General features: G+C 42.1%; 1 protein-coding gene and 1 pseudogene across 2 annotated transcripts in view; both read left to right on the top strand.

Moving 5' to 3' along the window:
- Positions 1-27225, top strand: part of sntg2 (syntrophin, gamma 2) — a 1097028-nt gene that overhangs the window by 385603 nt on the left and 684200 nt on the right. The window lies entirely within an intron of this gene.
- Positions 3111-7643, top strand: LOC148150539 (microtubule-associated protein 1 light chain 3 gamma-like; annotated as a pseudogene).

Here is a 27225-nt window from a genome sequence, read left to right as displayed (position 1 = left end):
GACAGAGGTGGAGGAGGAGCAAAGGCAGATGGTGTATACTCCAGTGCAAAAGACAAAAAGAGTTGTAACGCTATTGAGAAACATCTCACATCTTGTCTTATATTCGCCAGATCTTTCCCTTCTCTGATGCTGAACAATCTATTCTTATTTTGATTTAATTTTATCCCATTACACCCCCATCTCAGAGTTTTGGGCATGACATGATGTCAAACTCTGCTTCCACTGTCTTTGTCTCCATGCCCATTTCTTTGGACAGGAGTCCTCCCCCTGCCACACTGACCTTTACACCAGTTTTCAATACTCCCCCTTTGGCTTGACCTCTCCCTTTGGCCTTTTTGTCTGCACTTGATCTCTTCATTGAGAACTGACAATGTGGCATCTGCTGCCTTTATTTCACTGCTCTCCTCCAACACTCTAATCTTTCTCTCTCTTGTGGTGGGCAAGGTCCTTCATGGTAAGCTGGTCCAGAAGATCAAATCGTATGGAATCCATGGTGAGTTGGCAAGTTGAATAAAAAATTGCCTTGACCATAGAAGACAAAATGGAGGGGTGCTTTTCTGACCTGAGGTCTGTGACTAATGGTGTTCCATAGAGCTGTACAGGGACCTCTGGTCTTTGTAATATATGATCTGGATGGAAATTTAGTGGTCTGATTCATAAGTTTGCAGATAACATAAAAATTGGTGGAGTTGTGGATAGTGAGAAAGGATATTTTTTAAAAGTGCAGCAAGATATAGATCGGCTGAAAGTTGGGTAGAGAAATGGCAGATGGAGTTTAATCTGGATAACTGTGAAGTGATGCATCTTGGGAGGTCAAATACAAGAGGAAAGGATATAGTAAATGGCCAAACCCTTAGTAACTTTGATGTACTGAGGATTCTTGGGGTATAAGCCCATAGCTCCCGAAAATTGGCAACACAAGTTGATAAGGTGGTAAAGAAGGCAAATAGAATGCTTACCTTTATCACTCAGGGCATTGAGAATAACAGTTGGAAAGTTGTGCTGCAACTGTATAAGACTTTGGTCAGGCCACATTTGGAGTACTTTGTGCAGTTCTGGTCGGTGAACTACGTAGGATGTAAAGGCTTTGGAGAGAGTTAAGAGGAGGTTTACCAGGATGTTACCTGAATTTGATTGCATTTGCTACAAGGCGAGGTTGGATGAACTCGGATTGTTTATATTCGACCGTCAGAGGCTGACGAGTAAATGACAGAAGTATATAAAATTTTAAGGGCATGGATAGGGTTGATAGGCGGAGTCTTTTTGCCAGGGTGGAAATGTCAAATACTAGGGGGCATAAGGTTAAGGTGAGGGGGGAGTGTTTAAAGTAGATGTGTGAGGCAATTTCTTTTTACATAGAGGGTGATAGAAATGTACTACAATGGAAGGTGGTAAACGGAAATACGATAGCAAAGTTTAAGAGGCATTTAAACAGACAGATGAACATGCAGGGAATAGAGGGATATGCACCATGAGGAGGCAGTTGGGATGAGTTTAGAATATCATCATGGTTGGCACCGATATGCTGGGCCATAGGACCTGTATCTGTGCTGCACTGTTTGATGGTTGTTTCTTCAGATTCAACCCTGGCCTTGTTAACCATCCTGTCAATAAAGATAGTGCATATATTGACTGTGTGCTGACCTCTACCTGGCGGAACCTGAACGCCTACTCTTAAACACTTCCTCCGATCTCCTGCTGGATCATGGCCCCATTACTAAAATCAAGCTATAATTTCCAGGACCATCACAGACCCCACTTCCTCTGGAGATCTTCCCTCCTCAGCGTCCCACCTCCTTTGCTCAACTCTGCACAGCCTGGTTCTATCAACTTCGCAAAAATCCAGTAACAAGACTGTCCTGGCAGACCCATCATATCAGCCTGATACTGCCCCTCTCAACCCATTTCCTCCTATCTTGACTTATTTTCCAGCTTGTCCAGTCTCTCCTCACTTATATTTATAACTTTTCTGATGCTTTATGTCAGTCCCATGACTTCCAATGTTCTGGTCTGCACTGTCTCCTGTTTGCCGTGGCTATACAATCCCTCTACACATCTATTCTTCATCAGGATTGTCTACAGGCTCTCTGCTTCTTCCCTGAAAAGCTGTCTGCACAGACTCCCTCCCTCCCTCCAGTCCCATTCTCCTTCACTTAACTGAGCTTGGTCTCGCTTTGAACAACTTCTCATCAGATTCTTCTCGTTTTTTTTCCAAAACAAAGGTCTGGCCATGGGTATGTGCATGGATCACAGCGATGTCTGTTGCTTTTTCAGTTATGTGAAACATTCCAGTTGTGTTTGGGGAACCCCACCTTCCCCTCCAACACTCACACTCACTCACACACACACACACACACACACACACACACACACACACACACACACACACACACACACACACACACACACACACACACACACACACACACACACACACACACACACACCTACCTCCTCTTATACATTAATGTCATCTTCAGTCATGCTTCCTGCTTTTATCCGGAATTGGAGAAATTCATCTGTTTTTCTCCCAATTTCCATCCTTCTCTCACCTTCACCCGTTTTCCCATTTGACTTCTCGGTTTCCATTTCTGAGGATAGGATGTTCACCAACATCCATTACAACCCCAGCAATCCCCATAGTTACCTTGACTACACTTCCTCACACTCTGCTTCCTGTAAGGATTCAATTCCATTCTCCCAGTATCTCCATCTGTGTTGGTCTGTTGCTGCTATCCTTCTATCCGGGTGCCTCTGACATGACTATTTGTCCTCAACAGAAAGCTCCTTCCCTCTCCCCTGGTTGTGGTTGAAAGAGCCCTCAGCGAGTCTGATCCATCTCTTGCATTTCTGCCCTTGACCTTCCCCACTTTTTCAAATAAGAGTGATATAAGACCTTATTTATTTATTTATTATCACGTGTATTTTGTTGCAATACATGTGCCATCACATGTATGATGCTGCCACCCTAAAACACAGAAAAATAAATTTTAAAAACATGGAACAGAAAGGCAGAAAAATAAAGAGGTAGAGTTCAACTTTACAGTCCTTCTTGGGCCCTGAGCCAGGTGACCAGGCATGAGTGACCTTGGCTGTGCCACTGCCGCAGGATGACGGGTCACCATCTTCGGTACCATCGGGCCTCCACCAGCGTCCTCGCTGGACCTCACACTGCAGCTGCCACCGATGCCATTGGGTACGTCATTGACCCAAACACTATTCCGTCACTGCCATGAGTCTGCTTCAAACCCACCTCACCGACTCTGCTGCGTCTTGTACTCAGCCCTAACTCACACTCGCTGCCGCCATAGCCGGTGTCCTATAGATATTGCCAGGAACCCAAAGTCATCTCTGTCACAAGACCATGTCATCAATGTAGAAATACTTCAAGTCCACTCTGGGTCCACCTGAGTCCACACTGGGCCCACTTGAGACCATGCTGGGCCCACTTCGAGTCTGCAATAGGCTCACTGGGTCTACACTGGCCCCACCGAGTCCACACAGGCACCACTTCAAGTCCATGTGGGGTCCACTTGGATCCATACTGGACCCACATGAGTCCACACTGGGCCCACTTCGAGTCTGCGATGGGCCCACTTCGAGTCTGTGATGGTCTCACTAGGGTCCATACTCCCCCCACTTCGAGTCCATGCTAGGCCCATTTGACATTGCGCTGGGTGCACTTCGAGTCCAGGCTGGGCCCACTTGAGACCACGCTGGGCCCACTTTGAGTCTGTGCTGGGCCAATTGAGTCCATGCTGGTCCCAGTCAACCCCGCATTGGGCCCACTACGAGTCCACGCTGGGTCGACTCAAGTTCACGCTGGGCCCACTTTGAATCTGCGCTGGGCCCAGTTGAGTCCGCGCTGGCCCACCAAGTCCAGGCTGGGCCCACTTCAAGTCTGCGCTGGGTCCACTCCAGTCTGCACTGGCCCACTTGCCATTGCCTGTGTTGTCGCCACAACCAAGCTCTTTCACAAGAGGTAGGTAAAAGAAGAGGGAGAAAAGAAAGAAAAGAAAGAGGAAATGAAGAAAAGAAATGAAACAGAAAGTGGATGAGCCCTCTGCTCAGGTGCCCTACTCCGCCCTTGTTATTCGGTTCCATTCGCACACGTCTCCAAATTCAAAGGATCATCCTCTCATATTTCTACCATTTCCAGCAGGATGCCACCACCAAACATGTTTTCCCCTCCCCTGCACCATCAGCATTCCACAGGATCGATTCTCTTTTGTTCACTCCTCACATTCCTCACTCCCCATGACACTTTTCCTTACATTCACAGAAGGTGCAATACTTGTCCATTCACCACCTCCCTCTTCACTGTTCAAGGCAAACACATCTTCACAGTGATGCAATGTTTTATTTGTACTTCTTTCAATCTAGTCTCCTCCATTCGCTGCTCGCCTTGCAGTCCCCTTTATATTGGCAAGACCAAACTCAGACTGGGTGATAGCTTTGCAGAACACCTCCACTCTGTCTATAGGAATGACCCTGACTTTCCAGTTGCTTGCCATTTCAATAAACCATCTTGTTCTCATGCTAACACTTCTGTCCTGAGTTTGGTGCAATGTTCCAAAGCAGCACAATGCAAGCATGAGGAACAGTGCCTCATCTTCTGCTTCAACCCTAAGGCCTTGAGGCCTCATTATTGATTTCCATAACTTTGGAAACTGACCACACGAGGCCTGTTTTTCATTTTTTCTTACGTATTCTGTCCCCATCCAGAACTTTGTCTTGTTTGTATCTTGTTTGCGCTTAGGGAACATGGGAACAGGAGTGGACCATTCAGCTTTCTGAGCCTGTTCTGTCATTCAGTGAGATCTTAGTTGATCTGTGGCTTAACTCCATACACCTGCCTTCTGCCTATAGCACATTTATACATTTGCTTTGCACAAACTTATCGAGCTCAGATTTAAAATAAATAACTGATTCAGCATCCACTGCAAGTCGTGGAAGAGAATTTGTGTTCCAAACTTTTACCACCCTTTGTGTTTAGAAGTGCTTACTAACATCTCTTCTAAATGATCTGGCCCTAACCGTGCTGAGCCCACTTTGAGACCATGGTGGGCCCACTTTGAGTCCGCCCCAAACTCTAATATCCCCAAGCAGTGGAAATAATTTACCATTTTCTACCTTGCTTTTTGTTTTCAGCTAATATTTTGAAGACTTCACAGAGACAACTTATTCTCTCACTCTCACAAATTATACCCTGTTACATCTCTTTTCTCCCTGCCATTAGCAATCCCTTTGCCTTTTGCACAGGATCCTCCACTCCATCCATCCTCTTGCTCCTCTTCCACCTTTGTCAAAGTATACGCATAAAAATAACATGTTTATATCCTGCGCACTTCCTCATATTTTCCTGGGTTGCCAACTGCAAAGTGCAGGAAGTCAATCATAAACTCAGAAACACTCACTGGCAAATAAAATGCGTTGCCAGTGAACTTTAATAAAAATTAAAATAATCTGACATATACAGCATGTCAGTCAGTATCTTCAAGAAGAAAAAAACAGCTAAGGGTGTTCTGGCATGTCTCTTCCATCACACTGTTCAACTGGAATAAAGTTACGAGGAAAGAACAAGAACTTGCTGATTGATTGAATATTCTATCAATACTACACTGTTAAAATGTAAGTGGATAAAGAGGTAAATAAAAACTAAAAAAACCTGGTGTTTTGGATTATATCCACACATTTGTTCCCTATCTGGAAAAGCACAAAGGCAAATTAATGGCAGAAATACCTTTTCACTTAACTGCCTCAAATAGAACTGTATATAATATATTTAGATTGTGACTAGTAGTTAACTAAACCTCTTAAAACTTCAGTGAAATACATACATTGTTTTGTCATTTCTCCATTGTTTGGGATGATTTTCATGAGAATTTCAGACTGACGATCTGAGATAATTCATGTTATTGACTGCAGTTATGCAAAATATTCAGATTAATTATGATGACTCTATGAAACACAATTCATTCACCATACCCTATCAAGTCCCCCATCTTGACTGGGATCATTGTTGTGTGTCAGGAAGGGAATCCACTTCAGGATGCAGATCAACAGTCCTGGACATGGAAAAGCAGGGAATCTTGATGGACGAGAGGGAAATACACCTCTTCCTCCTGACTCATAAACAGAACATGAAATGATTCTCTTCCACTCAGTCGGCTTTGTCTCACTTTCGCTGCTGTGTTTTTGCGAAATGCTGGCCAGAAGGGGTTAACTCCAAAAGTGATGTCGATACTGAAGCTGCAGCTGAAGCATGCAGCCTCAGTAGAATATTTAAATGACCAACCAACATTCTGGGAGGCAGGTCACTTTCAATTTTAAGACTTTTTTAAGGTTTCAGTATTTCACCTGACCCAGTCCCATTAAGGCACCCGAAAGTCTCAGAGATGATTTAAGGAGGATTTATGAACATTCAGGAGCTCTGTGCAGGTCATGGCCTCAATTCATATTTCTTTAGCTATGTCTTCAGAAGCCACTCAGATTTTCTATTACAATATTGTAGTTGAAGCCAATATAAGAATGTATGACCATTGGTTAAAAAAAACTGATGTAGCAGTTAAAGATAGAGTTTAAGTAAAATTACACTCAGTTGACAATACCAATTCTGAACCCTGGAAGTTATTAGTTGTCACAATTTAAGTACATAGTAAAATATCATTCATGGTGCAATTTATTCTTTATGGATATGTCAGTTAATTGGTCATTTCAACCAATTTTAACCAAGGCTATGCATAATTTTAACCAAGCCTATCAGTACTGTATTACCTACTCATTAATCTAAACCTCTTTATTTTCTTTTAACATGTTGAGAATATGGATAGGATTATTTTCACTAAGTGGTCCTCACACAAAGCCAGTAATTTGCACTTCTTGGACAACTGAATAAAAGATGCAAAGAACCACTACATTTATTTTGTCTGCGCATGAAATAAAACTCTGAAAGTTACTTGCCTGTGGACAGGACCCAGTTTTAAAATAAGACATGTAGCTCCTTCAGAGAGGTCCTGGACTGTAGACCTTTCAAGGACAGACATAGTTTGGCTCTGAGGAGAAGTGAGGTGAATAACATCTGCAACAAAGATTTGATTTGATTTTATTATTGTACTGAGATACAGTGAAAAGTCTTTATTTGCATACTATCCAGGCAAGTCATGCCTTACAAAAGTATATCAGGGCAATAGAATAATGCAGAATATAGTGTTACAGAGAAGGTGCAGAGAAAGATCCTTTTTAGTATATGAGAGGTCTGTTCAAACGTCTGATAACAGCGGGGAAGAAGCTGTTCTTGATTCCCCCAATAAATACCTCAACCGTCCAACAAATTATTGATAAATGTAGAGCGGTACCCCAAGGAGAGATCCCTGCCTCACTTAGAAAAGTCCAAGTACCTTGTACCTCTGGAGCTTAGTCTACATCAGTTCATGATCTTTTTCGGGAGTCAAATGTCAATCATGTCAAGCCAAGCATTCTACCTAATGGTGACTGATTGGAGTCTAGTAAGCATGTCCCTGACCATGGCTGAAGTCCACAAGAAGATAGAAGGCTTTCTCTATATGACCTATGCCTCACAGGAAATGCTTGGCCATGTCCTGTGTGACTGCTGCTCCTATTATACATTGTCTTGGCTTTGATCAGGAAATGCTCAGTTACATTTCTAAACTGGTACTAACTACAAAATAGAAAAGCACTTTAGTTATAGTAAAGAAACACCTTTTGGCCATGCTCCCACTCCATCTTTAGGATGTCCCAAAGCTCTTTTAGTAGACAGAAATAACAACTAATTTCTGTACAAGATTCCAGAAAGAACAAATAAGTTAAAATGATTGTGAGAATGGCTGCAGAGGGTAATAGAATAGAATCTTCAATGATTAAATAATGACATTATTTTCTCACACATCTTGTTTCATTTTTAGTGCCAAATGCTTGCAATTAGTAATGCAGACTACTAGATCTATAGTGCAAATACATTGCTCCCAGCCTTGAACCCACTTGTTGGTTTCTGAGCAATATCATCTTGAAATGCTTTTTCATCGGTCTAACATGAATTATGTACCAAATTATTTCAACAAACTGCATAACAGAAGTACTTGAAGATCTTTTTTGTACAATACTATTTAGACCCAATTTTAATCTAACTCATTTTGCAAGAACAAGACCAGTTTGGCTCAGCTGCTACTCAATTTGCACTCTATTTGACTAACACTCACGCAATTTAAACCACTTCTGATTTAAGCTTTACTGAAGACTGATTAGGTGGAAATTGGGACTTGCGTGGGAGGTTGTTCAACTTGCTACTTACTACACCAATCATAAATCTTTCAAGTTTACTACAAAAGAGTTCCACTCCAATTTTACAGAGAAAAACAGTTGCTTCGACAGTTCTATTTTTCGTTATCCAGAACAAATTTGTCTTTGTGAGACAAAAAGAGAAATATCTGAATATACCAAAGAATGTTAAGTGGAAATATATTTTTGTGCTTCAATTACTTATCAGGTAGAGGATATGAGGAGGGGTCACCAAGCTTTCACTAAGCTAAATCCCACACACCTTTTCTATAGCATGTTTTAAGTTTACATTTACAGAGAAATCTTGATTAACCGGCATTCGATTTTCCAAAAATTGGATTGACCGGCAAGATCGCAAGGTCCCGATGCTTAGCTAAACTATGTTATCTGGCATTCGATTATTCGGAATTCAATGAACTGAGTGAAATACTCCTGCCCATGTCCTTCGGATAATCGAGGTTCCTCTGTATTCCCTCTTGGGTGATGTTTCTAAAGGCCTTTTTTTTTAATTACTAAAGTGAGAGACTTGTCAAATGTCAGTTGTAATACTTGATCTGTAACAAATTATGAGTGAAGTACTATTTTAGGTTCCAGCTGTCAATAATAATTACTACACTGGTGCTGGTCAGTCCACCTGAGACACCAAATGGCTCTGGAATTACCGAATTGTTTAGTCATAATATCTATCAAAAAGATTGAAGATTAATCTGTTGTAAACTGACATGGAAATAAATAGAGGAGTTAAAGTGCCAGCAGAAATGGAATGCATAATGTGCATCTGAATTTCTACTGAGTAAAAGGAATTGCTCCAAGTCAATATTTAATGAAAAACGTTATTCTACAATGCACTTGCCATGTTCGTACTATATAAGGAATGGAGTTATTTTCTACATTTTGTCCCTATCCTATAGTAGTAAACTTCCAAATTGAACTTATTGTAAAAAATGACAACACAAGGAAACATATTGGAAAGCTAGTCTTACCCTCCTTGTACAATTATTCAAATGATATGTTCTCACTGTTAAAGAGATAATGACAAAACAGAACAAAAATTGCAACATCTTCCTCAGTGTAAAATATCCAAAAGTATTTATAATATCTGAAATGATAGTACAACAGGAGATTGTGTACAAATATTACAATAGTTAGTATGTACCATACAAGTGTTGGATCAATAAACAACTACTTACATAGAACATAGAACATAGAACATAGAAGAATACAGCGCAGTACAGGCCCTTCGGCCCTCGATATTGCGCCGATCCAAGCCCACCTAACCTACACTAGCCCACTATCCTCCATATGCCTATCCAATGCCCGCTTAAATGCCCATAATGAGGGAGAGTCCACCACTGCTACTGGCAGGGCATTCCATGAACTCACGACTCGCTGAGTAAAGAACCTACCCCTAACATCTGTCCTATACCTACCCCCCCTTAATTTAAAGCTATGCCCCCTTGTAATAGCTGACTCCATACGTGGAAAAAGATTCTCACTGTCGACCCTATCTAAACCCCTAATCATCTTGTACACCTCTATCAAGTCGCCCTAAACCTTCTTTTCTCTAATGAAAACAACCCCAAGTGCCTCAGCCTTTCCTCATACGATCTTTCTACCATACCAGGCAACATCCTGGTAAACCTCCTCTGCACCCGTTCCAGTGCCTCCACATCCTTCCTATAGTATGGCGACCAAAACTGCACACAATACTCCAGATGCGGCCGCACCAGAGTCTTATACAACTGCAACATGACCTCAGTACTCCGGAACTCAATTCCTCTACCAATAAAAGCCAGTACGCCATATGCCTTCTTCACCGCACTATTTACCTGGGTGGCAACTTTCAAAGATTTGTGTACATGGACACCAAGATCCCTCTGCTCATCCACACTACCAAGTATAAGTACACTTGACCTATTGCACTTTTCTCTATTTTCGATATTGATGTTTCCCTAACAGGAACCTCAGCCACTCCCTGTGTCTTAGTGTTCCATGCTAGCACAACCTTGTAAAACACTGGGCGGAATTTTTCATTTTATTGGTTAAGGTGTCAGTTTTGTTGAGTTTCATGGAGGGTTTTTCTCACTGAAGCCCAGTGAGATTTGTCACAGTATCTTATCAAACTCACCTCATTAATACACAGCCTTTTGCCGTTGGTGGCTCCTTGCCTGGTTCTCATCCTATCTTACCGTGTACCTTTCGTGGAACAACTCGCCTCTCACTGCCGTAGATACCCACTAAAAGGTCAGCATTGCTGCCACTCACCCCATTTTTAGAGGTCCTCTGGCCACCCAGTCAACTATTGGTAATCTGATGTTGCTCCTCACGGCTATATAATTGCACAGCAGCTTCACAGCCATGCTGCTCACAGCATTACACAGCCCCATTCTCAAACATGGTTTACATGCCCTGAGCAAAATCCCATCAAACCACCCTCCCTATGTCACTGCTACTCTGCTCCCAATGCCCAGTGTAGACCTTTATTTTGTCATTGTTCAACAGGGAAATATCACACATAGGCAAGATATCAGAAAGTTTCAAATCAGAGTTTTTTTTATTTACAGCCAGCAGAAATGAACACAAAGAAAATGAACAGAGGCTGCAGATTTGCTTTCATAATACAAACTAAACGCTGGCATCATAACCACCAACCATTTGACAGTCTATGATGGCCTATTGCACTCAGCTGTCATCCTGGAAGGAGGTGTCAAAAAGGTCCTGCTTGGCTTTAGCACCAGATGCAGCTAAGTTCTGTCATGGACAATGAGAGCTTTCTCCCACTCCCAGTGTCTTTGTCCTTATCCTTGGAAGACTGCACCCATTCATCCTGCACATTGCCTTGTTGCTTGCTCCAGCTGTGCAGGATGAATAGCATGCACTGTCTGGACTGAACTGAAGAGTCCCCTCTCCAGTGGAACTGCATCTTCAGCAGCTGTATTCTCTGTTCCACCAAGGCCTTGGTCAAGGCACAGGCAGCATTATATCTGTGCTTCACATCAGGGGTTGCACAATGGTGTCATGAGACAGAGTTGCATTGAGCACTCCTTATACCCCAGTAAGCAGCTTTGTAAGGCACATGGACTCAAAAACACACTCTCCTCCTCCAGCTGTAAAGTGTCGTGGCAGCTGATAGAGTAGCCTGCTAGATATGCATTCATGTGCCATGTGTGTGCAGTTAATGACGCTTGGCACCAGCTATGTTTCTGAATTATACTGGCCTGGCAGCAGCACTGACTTTGTCAAGTGGAAACAAAATGAACTGGTGTGACCTTGCGGAGATGGCAGCAATCACAGTCCTGATGCATTGTGGGTGCTTAACTGAAAAATCTTACACAGGTAACCCATTGCTTCCTGCAAGGAGCCCATAGAATAGAAGTTCAATACAGACATTACCTACTGTGAGACAACTCGGGTGCTGCTCCAACATCCAGCATCCAGCATAATTCCCTCACAGTGACCCCCGTGAGGAAAATCACAATACTGAACTTTGCCTCCAACCTTCCTCTTGCTCCTTGAGACTCAACATTAAACATTTTGGGCGGCACGGTGGCACAGTGGTTAGCACTGCTGCCTCACAGCGGCAGAGACCCGGGTTCAATTCCTGCCTCAGGCGACTGACTGTGTGGAGTTTGCACGTTCTCCCCGTGTCTGCGTGGGTTTCCTCCGGGTGCTCCGGTTTCCTCCCACCATCCAAAGATGTGCAGGGTCAGGTGAATTGGCCATACTAAATTGCCTGTAGTGTTAGGTAAGGGGTAAATGTAGGGGTATGGGTGGATTTCGCTTCGGCGAGTCGGTGTGGACTTGTTGGGCCGAAGGGCCTGTTTCCACACTGTAATCTAATCTGTAATCTAATCTAAATCTAAACCTTGAAGAAGCCACCAGGGTCATCCCCATTCTCTCTGTGGAGGCACCAGTAATGCTCACTGTCAATAAACCCTCCACCCACCCATGCCTTTCAATTTTATTCTGAATAGACTTCACATACTTTGACTTTGCCCCCTGTGTTATGACATGGGGTAAACCATTCTGCTAATTTAAACCAGCAACACAGAAAGAATTCACGCCGTGCTGTATTCTGTTAAAATTCGAGAGGTAAAGAACTATCCCAAAAGTCATTATTTAAAGTAAAAATTAACAACTTTATTCTTGAAGTCTAACAGAGAATATTAACTAACAACTATTTACAACTCCTTTCTCTCAAAACTATCTCTTACCTTTCACTCTACAATACTAGTCCGATAAAAATCCTGATTACAATTTGCGAAAAGAAAAAAAATCAGGTTTCAAAACCAATCAGTTTTACTGAATTTCTTTTGTAGATTCTCTCCAGATCAGTTTCTATGTTCTGCTGTGCAAACTTCTTCCACAGACAGGTGCCTCTCAGATAACTCTTAAACTAGCAGCCTACATTTGTTGGTCTTTGGCAGATCTCTCTCAATTGTTCAAAAAAGTCTGGTTTTATACCCCAAAACACCAGATTGTTTCATTGGTTTTAATATTATCAAAATACTAAATTCAAAGTTGATTGGAGTTTGGTAACTTGGGGCATAATTTAAACTGATTGACCAAATTTGAATTTGTTTGTGTCTCATGGTAACCCAGCTACTGCTAGCTATTTCAACCAAATGTTACATTGTTACCTTGTTCAGAATACTTTGTGCTGTGTCAGGCAGGCCTTGCTAGCTTTTCAACTCTCTTAAAAGTACAGTACCTCTACATCTTCATAACACCTTTCACCATTTTTGTTCCCTCAACACATGGCTCTGCTTTCCCCACCCCCTTTAGGCAAAGAGACCCTTTTGGAAATGTGACTCCCTCTCCCCACTCACAAATCCCTCCTCACCAATGAACATTTGAATCTAAGAATTGTATTTTCCTTAAACCTCTGATTGATATTGATGAGTAGTTGCGAGATGAGACTGACTCTGACTGCTGTGCTTGTAGCTCACCAAGTGAATGATATGCAATTCACCTGACTGCTTGGAGGACTGCTCAGTTGCCAGATCCCCTCACCGACCCAACTCCACTGGACGACTGACAATAGCTATGGGCTGTGTCTGGACTGTGCCCTTGATTGAGAGTACTGGTTGCCCCTGACTGACAGCAGCATCTCTTTGGCTGGACTAAGGACTAACGTCCATTGACCTTCTGACCTGGTCATTTGGTTGACCAAATGTGCAGTGTGTTTGCTATGTAGATAGCTAGCACATCCTGGATGTGTTAGATTGACATCTTGGGGCGTGAGTCAACAGCAATGAGATGCAGCCTGTTGCAATCCATGAGCTGGGTCTCTGTCTCTGTGCAAAGTGTCCTTGCAGCAGCATTTTGATCATCATCCAGGCAGTGGATTGGAGAGGTGCCAGGAGGATCCTGATGGTTGACAAGTTTTAGATGCCAGTGTCCATGGCAAAGCATGCATGTAGCTGGTGCCCAGGGACTGTGCCCTGAGATGTTATTGCACGGTCAGTGGTGTGCTGAAATCAGAATCAAATATTGTGGTGCTGGAAGGCCACAGCAGGTCAGTCAACATCCAAGGGTCAGGAGAATCAATGTTATGGGCATCAGCCCTTCATCAAGGAACATGGCATTCTTCCTCCAGGCGTCTGGTGGCTAGGATTCAGTGGTGGCGAAGGCCCAGGACTTGCATATCCTTGGCAGAGGTTGGGGTGGAGTTGAAGTGGTTGGCCACAGGCCAATAGGGTTGTTTGATGCGTGTGTCCCAGAGTTGTTCCTTGAAATGTTCTACAGGTTGGCGTCATGTCTCCCCAATGTAGAGGAGACCACAGAGAGAAATGGACACAGTGGATGTGCAGAAAAAAAATCTCTGCTGAGTGTAGAAAGCCTCATCCCTCTTCCTATTTATCTGTCAGCACCCAAAATGTCGATTCTCCTGCTCCTCAGATGTTTTCTGACCTGCTGTGCTTATCCAGCACCACACCTTTTAACTCTGATCTCCAGCATTTGCAGTCTTCACTTTCTTCTCATGTGCTGAAATCACCAGATACATGCTCAGACTTCAATGTCAAGAATGCACAGCATTTAGTTTGCTCTCAGAGGCTAATAGTGTAGGAATTTATTGTAGGAACTTTCATGAGGAGAGATGCATAGTTAATAAGATCTTTAAGAAGCAATTATTCTTGCAACTCACTACTGCCTAGTGAGAATGCCCAGAACTTAGTTAAAAGATGCAGCGAACTGCTCCTTGTACCATGATTAGCCTCGCTGGAATTTTCACACAATTCTGCCACAGGCCTCTATAAATTTCCACCCATTGTGTCTCACATTCTCAATCTCTACCATTTAAGTGCAGTGTGGAAAAAATGTCTATTCTCAAGTTTTGCAGTAAAACAGTGTTAATGTGAATTCAAAATTAATTTTGGTACTGACTTCCATTGCTTTGAATGTTTTCGTTCCCCTAGTAATATCATGATTTTCCCATGCGAACTAGCAAAAGCAGCAATTTCTGTCATGATGATGAGAGTTGATGCTTCAAACCTTCCTCTATGACCTGCACTGTCATACTTTCCATCTGACATTGAGTAAAATCTATCACTTAGGCTGACGTTTCAGACAGGAATGCTGTGGAAAAGTAAACACACCCACTCATAGAGTTAAAACTTCATGGCGTGAAGGGAATTCTCAGCTTTCAGATTTCACAGGTGAACCTCATTCTCCTAACATCCCGCTACTCCACAGTTACAAATCATGGCTCAGCCAATGTTGAAACCGTGATGTCTAATTCCAGTAGTTTTAGTTTCAGTAGTTTGCTGAATAAATCACAGCACTTTTATTTAAAAATCAGGTTTGTGATAAATTAAACAAGTTATTGAATTTTAACTCTCCATAAGAATTTGTGACTGACAGGAGATGAAATTTGGATTTCTGATTGAAAATCTTCTAAATCAATTTGGAAGTATCTTCAACTAATTTCAGCTCAAGTAATTGCAACGGCAACCTTCAAGGTAATTACAGTTGTTATTAATCATCTCGTAAGATTTCATATTAAGCAATTTCTTGGAAATCAGACATGAAACAGCTGGTTAAAAAAAAAATCAAATCAAGCTCATAAGCCTTTCACTGCAAATGACATTGAGATTAATCAAAGAGCTGTAGGCCCACGTTTTGCTGGACTAATGACAGTGAAGCAATCAGCATGCTATTATTACTGGATAAAACTCACGGCAACCTCTGACATCCTTTATTGCATAGCTACTGAGCTATGTATATCACCGAGAGTCACAGGTGAGGTGCCAGAAGACTGGAGGCTGGCTAATGTGGTGCCATTATTTAAGAACAAAGGTCGGGGAAATTGAAAGTCATGGAGGAGGTAGAGGATGTAGGTGGTGTCCCGAATGTATGGGGGACAGGACAGTTTCAAGCTATGCGGAGATATATTCAATGGGGCAGGGGCAGGTGGAGCTGATGGGTCGACTTGCGCAGTCAGGTTTATGGATGGTGGGTAAGAGGGAGAACCGGGCGATGTGGAATTCTTGGACTATGAAGTTGGAGGTTGTGCATGGGAGATCCCCTGATCTAGTGGGGTTGTGGATAGTCTGGGAGGCTCCTGGCCCCCAGTGCCTCATCTTCACCATAGACATCCAGTCCCTGTTCACAGCCATCCGCCATGATGAAGGCCTCCAAGCCCTCCCTTTCTTCCCCTCCAGCTGACCCAACCAATAGCCTTCCACTAACACACTCATTTGATTGTGTGACCTGGTCCTTACCCTCAACAATTGTTCCTGCGAATCCCCCTACTTCCTTTAGACCAAAAGGGTAGCCATGGGCACCCACATAGGCCCCAGCTCTGCCTGCCTCGGGTACATGGAACAGTCCATCTTTCGCAGTTACACTGCACCATTTCCTTTTCCTCTGCTACATAGATGACTGAATCGGCGCCACCTCATGTTCTCACGAGGACGTTGAACAGTTGAACTTCATGAACAACTTCCACCCTGGCCTCAGGTTCACCTGGACCATCTCAGACACCTTCCTCCCTGTCCTGGACCTCTCCATCTCCATTTCCGGTGACCAACTCAACACGGGCATCTACTTCAAACCCACTGACTCCCACAGTCACCTGGACCACACTTGCCCACACCCTCCCTCCTGTAAACATACTATCCCTTACTTACAATTCCTCCGCCTCTGCTGCATCTGCTCCCAGGAGGATTAATTCCACTCCAGAACACCCAAGCTGTTCGCCTATTTCAAGGACCGCAATTTCCCATCCCACATGGTCAACACCAGCACCTTCCCATACCTCTGCATCCTCCAATGCCAAGCCTCCAACCACAACACCCCCGGTCCTCTACTTCTATCCCACCAGCCTCCAGATAGAACGCATCATCTTCGGCCATTTCTGCCACCTACAGTCATACCTCACCACCAGATATATTTCTGATCTATCTCCACACACCCCCACCTTCATCTACCTATTGCTTTCCTAGCTACCTTCCCCCCCAGCCCCACCCCCTCCCAATTATCTCTCAGTCCCCTTGGGCCCCTCCCCATGTTGCTGATGAAAGGTTTTTGCTCGAAACATCAACTCTCCTGCTCCTCAGATGTTACCTGACCAGCACCACACTCTCGACTCTGATCTTCAGCATCTGCAGTCCTCACTTTCCCCAGTTGCTTTGAGTTGTCGGTCTTTAGTTCAGATGGTTGTGGTCAGTTGTTGAGGTTCTTGCTGGCTGTGCGCTGAGTTCAGATAAAGTCCCAGTTTTGGAGGATAGCTTGATTGCTTTCCCCTCTCTCATATCTATTGTTCAGGTGGTTTAGCCTTCCCTTGTTCTCGGTCTGGCCTCTGTAGTTTTTGGTTCTGAAGTAGCTTGTGGAGGAAACCTGTGAAGAAGCTGTTCATGCAGAAACATGTTGTTGGGAAAGGCTCTCCTCAGGTAAGACCAAGGCTGACAATGTGCGCCCTGTTAACTCCACTCAAATGGATCAGTATCATTGACCTCTCAATATTCCACAAGGATTGGTGCTGGGTCCATTGCTTTTCGTCATTTATATAAATGACACAGTTTGCAGAAGATTTGAGGTGTAGTGGACAGTGAAGAAGGTTATCTCAGCGTACAATAGCACCTTAATCAGATAGACCATGGGCCGAGGAGTGTCAGATGGAGTTTAATTTAAATAAATGTGTGCTGCTGTATTTTGGAAAGACAAATCGACCAGTGAGCCTGAAGTCGTGGGTGGGCAGGTTGTTGAAGGGAATCCTGAGGGACAGCATGTACATGTATTTGGAAAGGCAAGGACTGATTAGGGATAGTCAACATGGCTTTGTGCATGAGAAATCATGTCTCACAAACTTGATTGAGTTTTTTGAGGAAGTAACAAAGAGGATTGAAGAGGCAGAGTGGTAGATGTGATCTACATGGACTTCAGTAAGGCATTTGACAAGGTTCTTCATGGGAGACTGGTTAGCAAGGTTAGGTCTCACAGAATAAAGGGAGAACTAACCATTTGGATACAGAACTGGCTCAAAGGTAGAAGACAGAGAGTGGTGGTGGAGGGTTGTTTTTCAAACTGGTGGCCTGTGACCTGTGGAGTGCCACAAGGGTCGGTACTGGATCCACTTCTTTTCATCATTTATATAAATGATTTGGATGTGAGCATAAAAGGTATAAATAGTAAGTTTGCCGATGACACCAAAATTAGAGGTGAACAAAGAGACCTTGGAAAACAGGCTCATAGCATCTTCAAAGTGGAGTCACAGGTAGATAGGATAGTGAAGAAGGCATTTGGTATGCTTTCCTTTATTGGTCCGAGTATTGAGTATGGGAGTTGAGAGGTCATGGCTAGGCCACTGTTGGAATATTACGTGCAAAATTCTAGTCTCCTTCCTATTGGAAAGATGTTGTGAAACTTGAAAATGTTCAGAAAAGATTTACAAGAATGTTGCCAGAGTTTGAGGATTTGAGCTATAGGGAGTGGCTGACCAGGCTGGCACTGTTTTCCCTGGAGCATCAGAGGCTGAGGGGTCACCTTATAGAGGTGTATAAAATTATGAGGGGCATGGATTGGTTAAGTGGACAAAGTCCTTTCCCTGGGATGAGGGAATCCAGAACTAGAGGGCATAGGTTTAGGGTGAGAGGGGAAAGATATAAAAGAGACCAAAGGGGAAATATTTTCATGCAGTGGGTGGTACGTTTATGGAATGAGCTGCCAGAGGAAGTGGTGGAGGCTGGTACAATTATAATATTGAAAAGGCATTTGGATGGGTATATGAATAGGAAGGGTTTGGAGGGATATGGGCCGGGTGCTGGCAGGTGGGACTAGATTGGGTCGGCATGGACGGGTTGGACCGAAGGTTCTGTTTCCGTACTGAACATCTCTATGACTCTATGACTTAGACACTTAATGGTAAGGTTTGGGGAGTGTTGCCAAACAAAAAGACCTTGGAATGCAGGTTCATAGTTCCTTGAAAATGGAGTCACAGATAAATAGGATAGTGAAAAAAGTATTTGGTGTGCTTACTTTATAATTAGTCAGTATATTGAGTACAGAAGTTGGGAGGTCATGTTGCAGCTGTACAGGACATTGGTTAGGCCACTTTTGGAATACTGCATTCAGTTCTGATCACCCTACTATGGGAAAGATTTTGTGAACTTGAAAGGATTCAGAAAAGATTTATAATGATGTTGCCAGGGTTGGAGTATTTGAGAAATGGGAAGAGGCTGAATAGACTGGGCTATTTTCCCTGGAGCATCAGAGGCTGAGGGGTGATCTTCTAGAGGTTTATAAAATCATGAGGGGCATGGATAAGGTAAATGGACAAAGTTCTATTCCCAAGAGTAGGGGAGTCCAAAACTAGAGGGCATAGGTTTAAGGTGAGAAGGGAAAGATTTAAAAGGGACTTAAGGGGCAACGTTTTTAAATAGTGGGTGGTTTGTGTGTGTATGGAATGAGCTTCCCGAGAAGGTGGTGGAGGCTGGTACAAATGCAACCTTTAAGAGGGAGCTGGATGGGTATATGAATAAGAAGTATTTAGAGTGATATGTGCTAAATACTGGCAAATGGGACTAGATTAATTTAGCATATCTGGTCGACATGGATCAGTTGGACTGAAGGGTGTGTTTCCATGTTGTTCAGCTCTATGACTTCAGCACAGAGATTGATGAATTGCTCATAGCGATATCCTGTTCCTCATTGTTCTGCTGTTGTAGTTACACCAATGAATTCTGTACAGAGGTCCCTTGTAATGGTGTGAAGGTATGCTCAGTAGCATATATCCTTTTCTTGACCATCTGCAGGCTGCTTTGCATCAATTAAGTCACCTTTGTGACTTAATTGATGCAATCTGGATCATTTGCCACTCAGATGTACAAGGGGAATAGGATGTGTAGAAACACCACAACTTGCAAGTTCTCCTCCAAATCACGGACTGTCCTTACAGGAACATTGTCCCTTCACTGTCTTTGGGTCAAAATCTAGGAACTGCCTTCCTAAAAGCTTTGTGGCTGTTCTTATGCCATTTAACCTTCAAGATCATTCAAAAAGGTGACTGACTTTTCACCACCTTCTCATTGGCAATTAGAAATGGGCAACAATGTGGACCTTGCCAGCAATGTGCACAACCCATGAAAGATTAAACAAAAAGTAACAGATGAGAACGTGTGCATTTTCACTCCTGAGGAGAAATCAAAAGCAGCACATTTCAAATATATCAACCATTCTTTAAAATACCGGTACTGTTATTCACTTCCATCCCTACATTAATCCTATCTTTATTTAATTGCATTTACTTGCAAACAATATTTGTTGTTTTATTTAACTCATCTGTGATTTTGAGGATTCTTCAGCATGATTACTGAGGATCTTCCCTGCTCCTTACCCTGATCACAGTTGAAGCAAATTCCTACAAAGGGTACCATTCTGGATCGAGTGCCTGAAAAATAGAAAAATATTACAGACTGCAAGGTTACTGGGTAACCATTCATCTGGAAAGCAACAAAAGCTTTTCCTTTATTGCTCACTGCAAAATTCCATTTTTGTTTTGTTTTGAGGATTCAGTATTCTGTCCTTGCATCATTGATTTTCCATCAAATTATAAATCTGGTCATTATAGTCACCTTGATATCGAGATGTTTATTATCACTGACCTTATTGAGGACTTTGCAATGTAAGCTAACCCAACATTATCAAACATGTAATCATTGTTAAGTCTTTTAGCTAAAGTAATACTGTTTTATTTCATAATAATTAGAAAATAATACTTTGATAACCTAGATGGCTTAACTCTTGAATTTGGTTCTTAATTATAAGTACTATATTTTTTACTTAGTTTTTCATTGAAGTTTTTCAGGATTCTGTACCTTACAACTGAACCATAAGTATTGGTTCTGATGGGGTGAGTGTCCTTTTGCCATGTTACCACCAACTGTGGAATGTATAGGCATGCCAACCACACCAAATTTATTGTTGTGTAACTCCATTCCTTCCAGCATCACTTGCAGAAGCAACAGAATTGTTCTTTATTCAAACACTCCCATAGAGGTTTTTGCAATCCAGCTGCCACTGTCTGGGATCTTCTCTCCTTGAATTACCAAGGAGAATTAGATCCGCCTTGAAATCCCAGCATTGGTTCTGTGGGAAGTGATGAAGTCCACTCCCAGTGGGGCTGCTGCATAATCCAGTGTCTGAGAGCTCTCTGAGTCCTCCCTAAATCAGTATGGTAGGTGCATCTTCAACCAACTAACTTCTACTTGTATTAAGTGGGTGTGATGCTGCCATCAGGAGTGAAGTGGTAAACAACAACATCATCCAAAAAGAATGCAACTCATCGAAATGAGGGGCATGTTTCGGGGCTACAGAGTATATTTTTCATAAATATTGGAACTCGATGAGCTATTTAATCTCCCTCATCTGGATTCATTTCTGTACCCTGAACCCTGACTGGTATTGTTGTTTGAAAAATGACAGTATGGACTTGACAACTAAAGTCCCAATTATAACTTACTTGGACATATTCTGGCTTTGCAAATCCTAAATTTAACAATGGCCACCTGCAGTTCTGATTTTGAATAGTAAGAGGCGGTCTCAAATGGAAATCAGGATAGGCAATCCAGGATGAGTCCAAGAGAGTATCAGTTCCTCAGGTGGATGACGCAGAAAGCCTTTCACACAGTTCCAGCACTGGGGTCAAAGTTTAAAGGTTGAAACTAAGCATATCTCTGTCCTGTCTTGCATTTTAGCAAAGTGCAGCTTTAATCAGAACTTAAGGCTTGCAGTAGTTCTATATTGTCTTAGTTTTTGGTGCAGGCAAAAAACCAAACAGATTGTCATGTTTTCCAACGCTGAATATTCAACAGGGTGCACACTTCACTGTGTTACATCAATGTCACACCTTCATCATGTGTGGCAGCTTACTGAGCAAACACACAGCATGTGTTTCAAACAAGTGGCCAAGTCTCAAAGTCCAAGTGAAGCAGACCATAATCCAGTGAAGGGGAGTCATGGTCAGACCGGTGTCTGGTCCATCCTCAATCAGGACAGTTGGCTAAATGTTCTGGGTGAAAGAGAAGAAAGGGGGAGTAATTTGGGTCAATTTTACCAGATGATGAATGGCAATTTTAATTATCTTGAAGGTTGGCATTGCAATTATGTCAGCTGTAATTAGTCAGAGGCTTTTCTAAATCGATTTAGAAACTTTAGAATTAGAATTTCAAATTCCATCTCCTGTCAGTCATTAATTATTATGGTGAGAGAAATAAAATTCAATAAGCTGTTTAAGCTATCATGAATTTGATTCTTATCCACTTATAAATGAGTGTTTTCAAATGTTCAGCTAACTATTGGGTAAGCATTCAACAAAGAGGGGTAAGATGAGGTGGGTGAAAGCCATTGAGTGAAGATAATGCATGCAATAATGGAAGTGGTGGAGAGATGTCTGCTATGGCAAAGTCACAGTAAATGTGAGGTAGCAGATAGAATCTGCTTGTGACATTGCTGTGTCTTCATCCACACTGTGAACATCACACTGATCTGGATGACAATTTCAGGCAGATTTGCAGCATTTGAGGTGGTATACAGCTGAGGTTTAAATATGGCACTCACAGCATAAACATCGAAAGTTCTCAGCACCAACTAGCACGACAAATGCAAAATTTCATGATTTGGAGCCTATATGTATGATTAATGAGGGGAACTCACAGAAATGACACTTCAGAGACTGTCAACCCATTACCAATCACCCTTTATATACAAATGCATAGCCTTTGATAATAGCACTGCCTCTCACTGAGTCAAGCATTCAGGGACCCAATATCCATAATATTCTCCCGTTTATGTCAGCCTGGTCTCTGCTGCTATATTCTATGATGGCCAGCTAGTTGACCTAGTTATATCTTTCATGAAACTTCCTGAAATAGCAGCCAAAATATGATTAAAATGCAACCAATGGTCTGATGGTGTGTTCTGTTCAAACTTCTTGCAGTAATTATGTACTATTTCATGGAGTGCTAACAATTGGTACAACATGCCTTGAAACATAATTATCAGATAAATTCAATGAGGCAATGAGAATGATGATGGTATGTATTTGAGAGCTGCTGGAGTAGTGTGTTATTGCTTGATAAATTAACTTCAGAGCTCCATGAGTCACGCTAACTCACTGATATGGTGCTATTGTAGACTAATTTTCTATTACCATGGAATGGAGAGAAATGTTAAAGTTGTTCCACAAATACTCTTACTTCCATTTATTCTCTTATTGCAGTAACTTTATCGTATGTACTTGACTGTGCATTTGTGGAAAAATAATATATTTAATTGAGTCATCTCAATGTGGAACCACTCTACAGGGCTCCATCGAGCTTTAAAACAATAGGAGAGTAGATAAGATATTGAAGAAGAAATGGGTGAAAGATACCCAGATTAGATTTTGCCAATCTGTTGGTTCCAAGGGACTCAGCACCTCAATCTTAAACCTTTTTAAAATTTCCTTCATGGAAGCAATACACTAATTTCCTCGGATGTTGCCTGATCTGCTTTTGCAGCACCACAATTTTTGACTTCAATCTCCAGCATCCACAGTCCTCACTTTCTATTAATTTCCATCAGTCCTACATCTTCCTCTGCCCCAACCCACCATGCACTTCTACTCCAACTCAGCACACATGGATCCCTTCACCAAATTTCCCCACCCACCTTGATTGTAGGAGAAAGGATTTTTTAAATTTGGAGGACTTCAGAAAAAATATTAAAGTGGATACTCAGTGCTGGGTCCTTTTGGATACTGGATCAAAAATCAAGTGATTTTGATCATGTATTTTATCTTATAATATCAAATCATAACTACGATTGCTCTTATTTGTCTATCAGTGCAACTTGAAAATGTTTTACTTCTTTCCAAAATACAAGTGCACATAATCTCACAAATACCATACATTGTGATATAGAAATAGGAAATTCTGACAATATTCATTATCGGTGGAAGAATATAGATTAATGGGCAGAGCAGAACATTTCTTTTTGGGTAAATGTCATTTTTATTGAGTTTGACAGAACAGCTTGTCTCCACAAGGCTGAGAAAAATCTCTCACCATAACTTATCAAACTCGCCTCATTCACTACTTACCCTACCCTTATGGCACCTCTCTCAAACTGATTCCAGCCCAATTCTGTGACCTACTGTGCAGAACAACTCACCACTAGTGGGATATCCTGGAATTGACTGGCATCTCTGGTGCCTCTGGTATCTTAAATAAAGTGTTGTGCACTTGGGCCAGCTCTGTTATTCGGGAATTTACCTGCAGGTTCCTGATATTCTCCCTGGATATGGCAGATAAGAGGAAATAGGTGCCCCAGTTTGTGGGAAGTAACCTGGAACGCCACTTGGAGGGGGTGTTGCAGAGGCAAGACATCTTCTTTCTTCAAAACTGATAGTGGAGGCAATAACATCAGACCACGCCAATCTGATCTAAGGTTGCCACCCTGATCAGTGCAGTCTCAATGTCTCAAAGAATTCACAGCACTTCAGGAGAAAGGTCAACGATCTACTCCACTCACTGACATACGTTCCACCATTGTCTTTCTGATACCCCATATGCGCTCTGTCTTTGCTATTGCATCCAACTCCTAACAAACCTCATGTTTTACTCCTTGAGGGGCTGAATTGCATGCTCCTGCTCCTAGCTCTGATGTTTCACTGTTCATTCGATCACCAATGGAATTAATCTGGTGAACCTTCTCTGAACTGACCTCACTGCAATTACATTCTTCAAGTCAGGGGAGTCTAGGTATGGTCTCAGCAGTGCCTTGTACAATCACAGCAGCACAATTTATATTCTAGTCCTTTCACAATAAATGCCGAAATTCCATTAGTCCTCCTTATTATCAGCTATACTTGCATCCCAACTTTCTGCTGCTCATGCACAAGGAACACCCAGATCCCTCTACACTGAAGGATTTTGGCCAAAATTGATATCTCACACTTATCCACCTTAAACTCCATCTGCCAAATTCTGGTCCTTCAACTATTGTGTCCATATCTATTTAAATTTTGCAGAATTAAAAAAGACAATAATCTAATCTCTGCCAATGTTTCAGTTTCCAAGCAATCAACCCATGTAGTGCAGTGTTAGAAATTTAATAATAACTTTAATCTCGCTGAATCTTGTCGAGAGCGATACCTTGCAAGTTTTTGTCTTTTCAATCCAATAAAACTAGCACAGTTACATCAAATAAATGATGGTATAAACTTAGAATCAACATATCAGACCTCAGGACATAAAAAATACTTAAGCTTCATTGTGTTTTAGTTATTCATGTAATGTGGGTGATGCTGACTGAACCAGCATTTATTACCCATTCTTAATTTCCCTTCAGAAAGTGATGGTGAGCTGTTTTCTTGAACCACTCAGGCCAGTTTGTTTAGATACACTCACAATGCCATTAAGGAGAGAGATCCAGGATTTTGACCCAACGACACTGAATGAACAGTGATATATGTTGATGTCAAGATCGTGAGTGGCTTGGTGGTGAATTTGCAGATGATGGCATTCCCATCTGCTTGCTACCTTTGTTCTTCGAGCTGGAAGTGGTTGTGGGTTTTGAAGTGCTGTCTAAGCAGCCTTGGTGAATTTCTGCAGACAGTACACTGCTGAATGTTGATGGAAGTGGAGTGAGTGAATGTTAGTGAATGTGTGGCTGTTTTGTCCTGTAAGTTCTTAAGCTTCTTGAATGTTGTTGGAGCTGCACTCTTACAGGAAGTAGGAAGTATTTCATCACTATCCTGATCTGTGCCTGAGCAGATGATGGACTGGCTTTGGGGAGTCAGGAGATGAGTTACTCACTGGAGTATTCCCAGCCTCTGACTTGCTTTTAAGAATGTAGAAAATAAGAGCAGGAGTACGCAATTCAGCCCCTTAAGCCTGCTCTACCATTTCATTTAATTATGGCTGGTCTCACCTCGACTTCAACTTCGCATTCCACTCACTGCCCATAACCTTTTAATCCATTACTAATTAAAATTCTGTCTCTCTCCCCTAAACATTTATTCAATGTCCCACCATCTACTATTATTTTAGTTAGTGAATTCCAGAGATTCATGACCCTTCAAGAGATGCAATTCCTCTTCAACTCTGTTTTAAATCTGGTTTCCCTTGACCTAAAACAATGACCACTCATTCTGGAAGCATAATACTATGGCCTCTTGCTCCTGTAGCCATAGTATTTATATGGCTAGTCCAGTTCATTATCTGCTCAATGGAAACACAAGGATATTAATAATAGGAAATTCAGTGACGGTAACACCATTGACAGGGAGCGATGGTTAGATTCTCTCTTGTTGGATATGGTCATTGCCTAACACTTGTGTGCCATGAATATGGCATGCCACTTGTCAGCCCAAACCTGGATATTGTCTTGGACTTGCTATGCTCCTCGGATGCTGCCTGAACTGCTGTGCTCTTACAGCACGACTATTCAGAATCTGATTTCCAGCCTCTGCAGTCATTGTTTTTACCTATGTCTAAACACAGACTAATTCAGCTTGCTTAGTGCAAGCAAAACATCATGTTAGTCCTTACAAGTTGATAGGATCAATTGAAATCCACCTCACAGGTTCCATTTCTTCCACACCCACCCACTCCCCTACCCTTCCAGTAGACATTTCTTTGTCTCAGTTCATCATTATTTATGCAAATTATCTGTCCCTTCCCCAGTTGCCATTATTGTTCACAAGGACAATGGGACAAAGGGAAATGAAGTGCAACTTTGCTTACAGTCAGGACAACATTACCACACCACAGGAACCATTATTATTCTACTTTAAAGTAGGCACAAGTCAGTCCCAGTCCATAAACACAACCTGATTACAATTAATATTATTGTATCAATAAAGGTCTATTCATGAGGCATTTTGGCAGAAGCTGAGTCTATGTTATTGTCTGACTTTACTATTCAAGACCAATATATGCACAGGTTTAAAGTGCAGAGGGCAGACAGGGATATGAAAATCATTCCCTGCCCTAAAGCGTAGACAGCACTGCGATTATCCTGAAGTGATGCAATGAAAAATAAATGCTTTGATAGTATTGATTTTTTTAGTGAATGGGTAGAACTGCATTTTTTTCAAGTAAATTACGTTACAAGATAAGATATATTGACTAGAGAGGTGACATTTTTTTTCCAAAGTAGCCTTTGTGATTGAGAAGATCATGTTACAAAAGCCATTACGAGCTAATTATTATTGAATATTCTTGAATCCAAGTAAGAAAGACACCCCTACAGTGAGTATCAATGGCTACAATGTATTAGTAATATGACATAAATAAAAGAAAATCAATTTTCTCATTATCACGCCCGTTATTTATTGTCACACTGACGATTTGCTTCATACAAGTTATCGGCTATCTTCCTCACAACTGCATTTGGCTTCCACTTTATTTCAACCTTGGTTAAAATTTGTCCCCGAGAAGAAGA

Source organism: Chiloscyllium plagiosum, unplaced genomic scaffold (genome assembly GCF_037043375.1).
Source record: "Chiloscyllium plagiosum isolate Xiang-an unplaced genomic scaffold, Cpla_swu_hap1 HiC_scaffold_3, whole genome shotgun sequence".
NCBI lineage: Eukaryota > Metazoa > Chordata > Chondrichthyes > Orectolobiformes > Hemiscylliidae > Chiloscyllium > Chiloscyllium plagiosum.
This window is presented reverse-complemented; position numbering and strand designations above follow the sequence as displayed.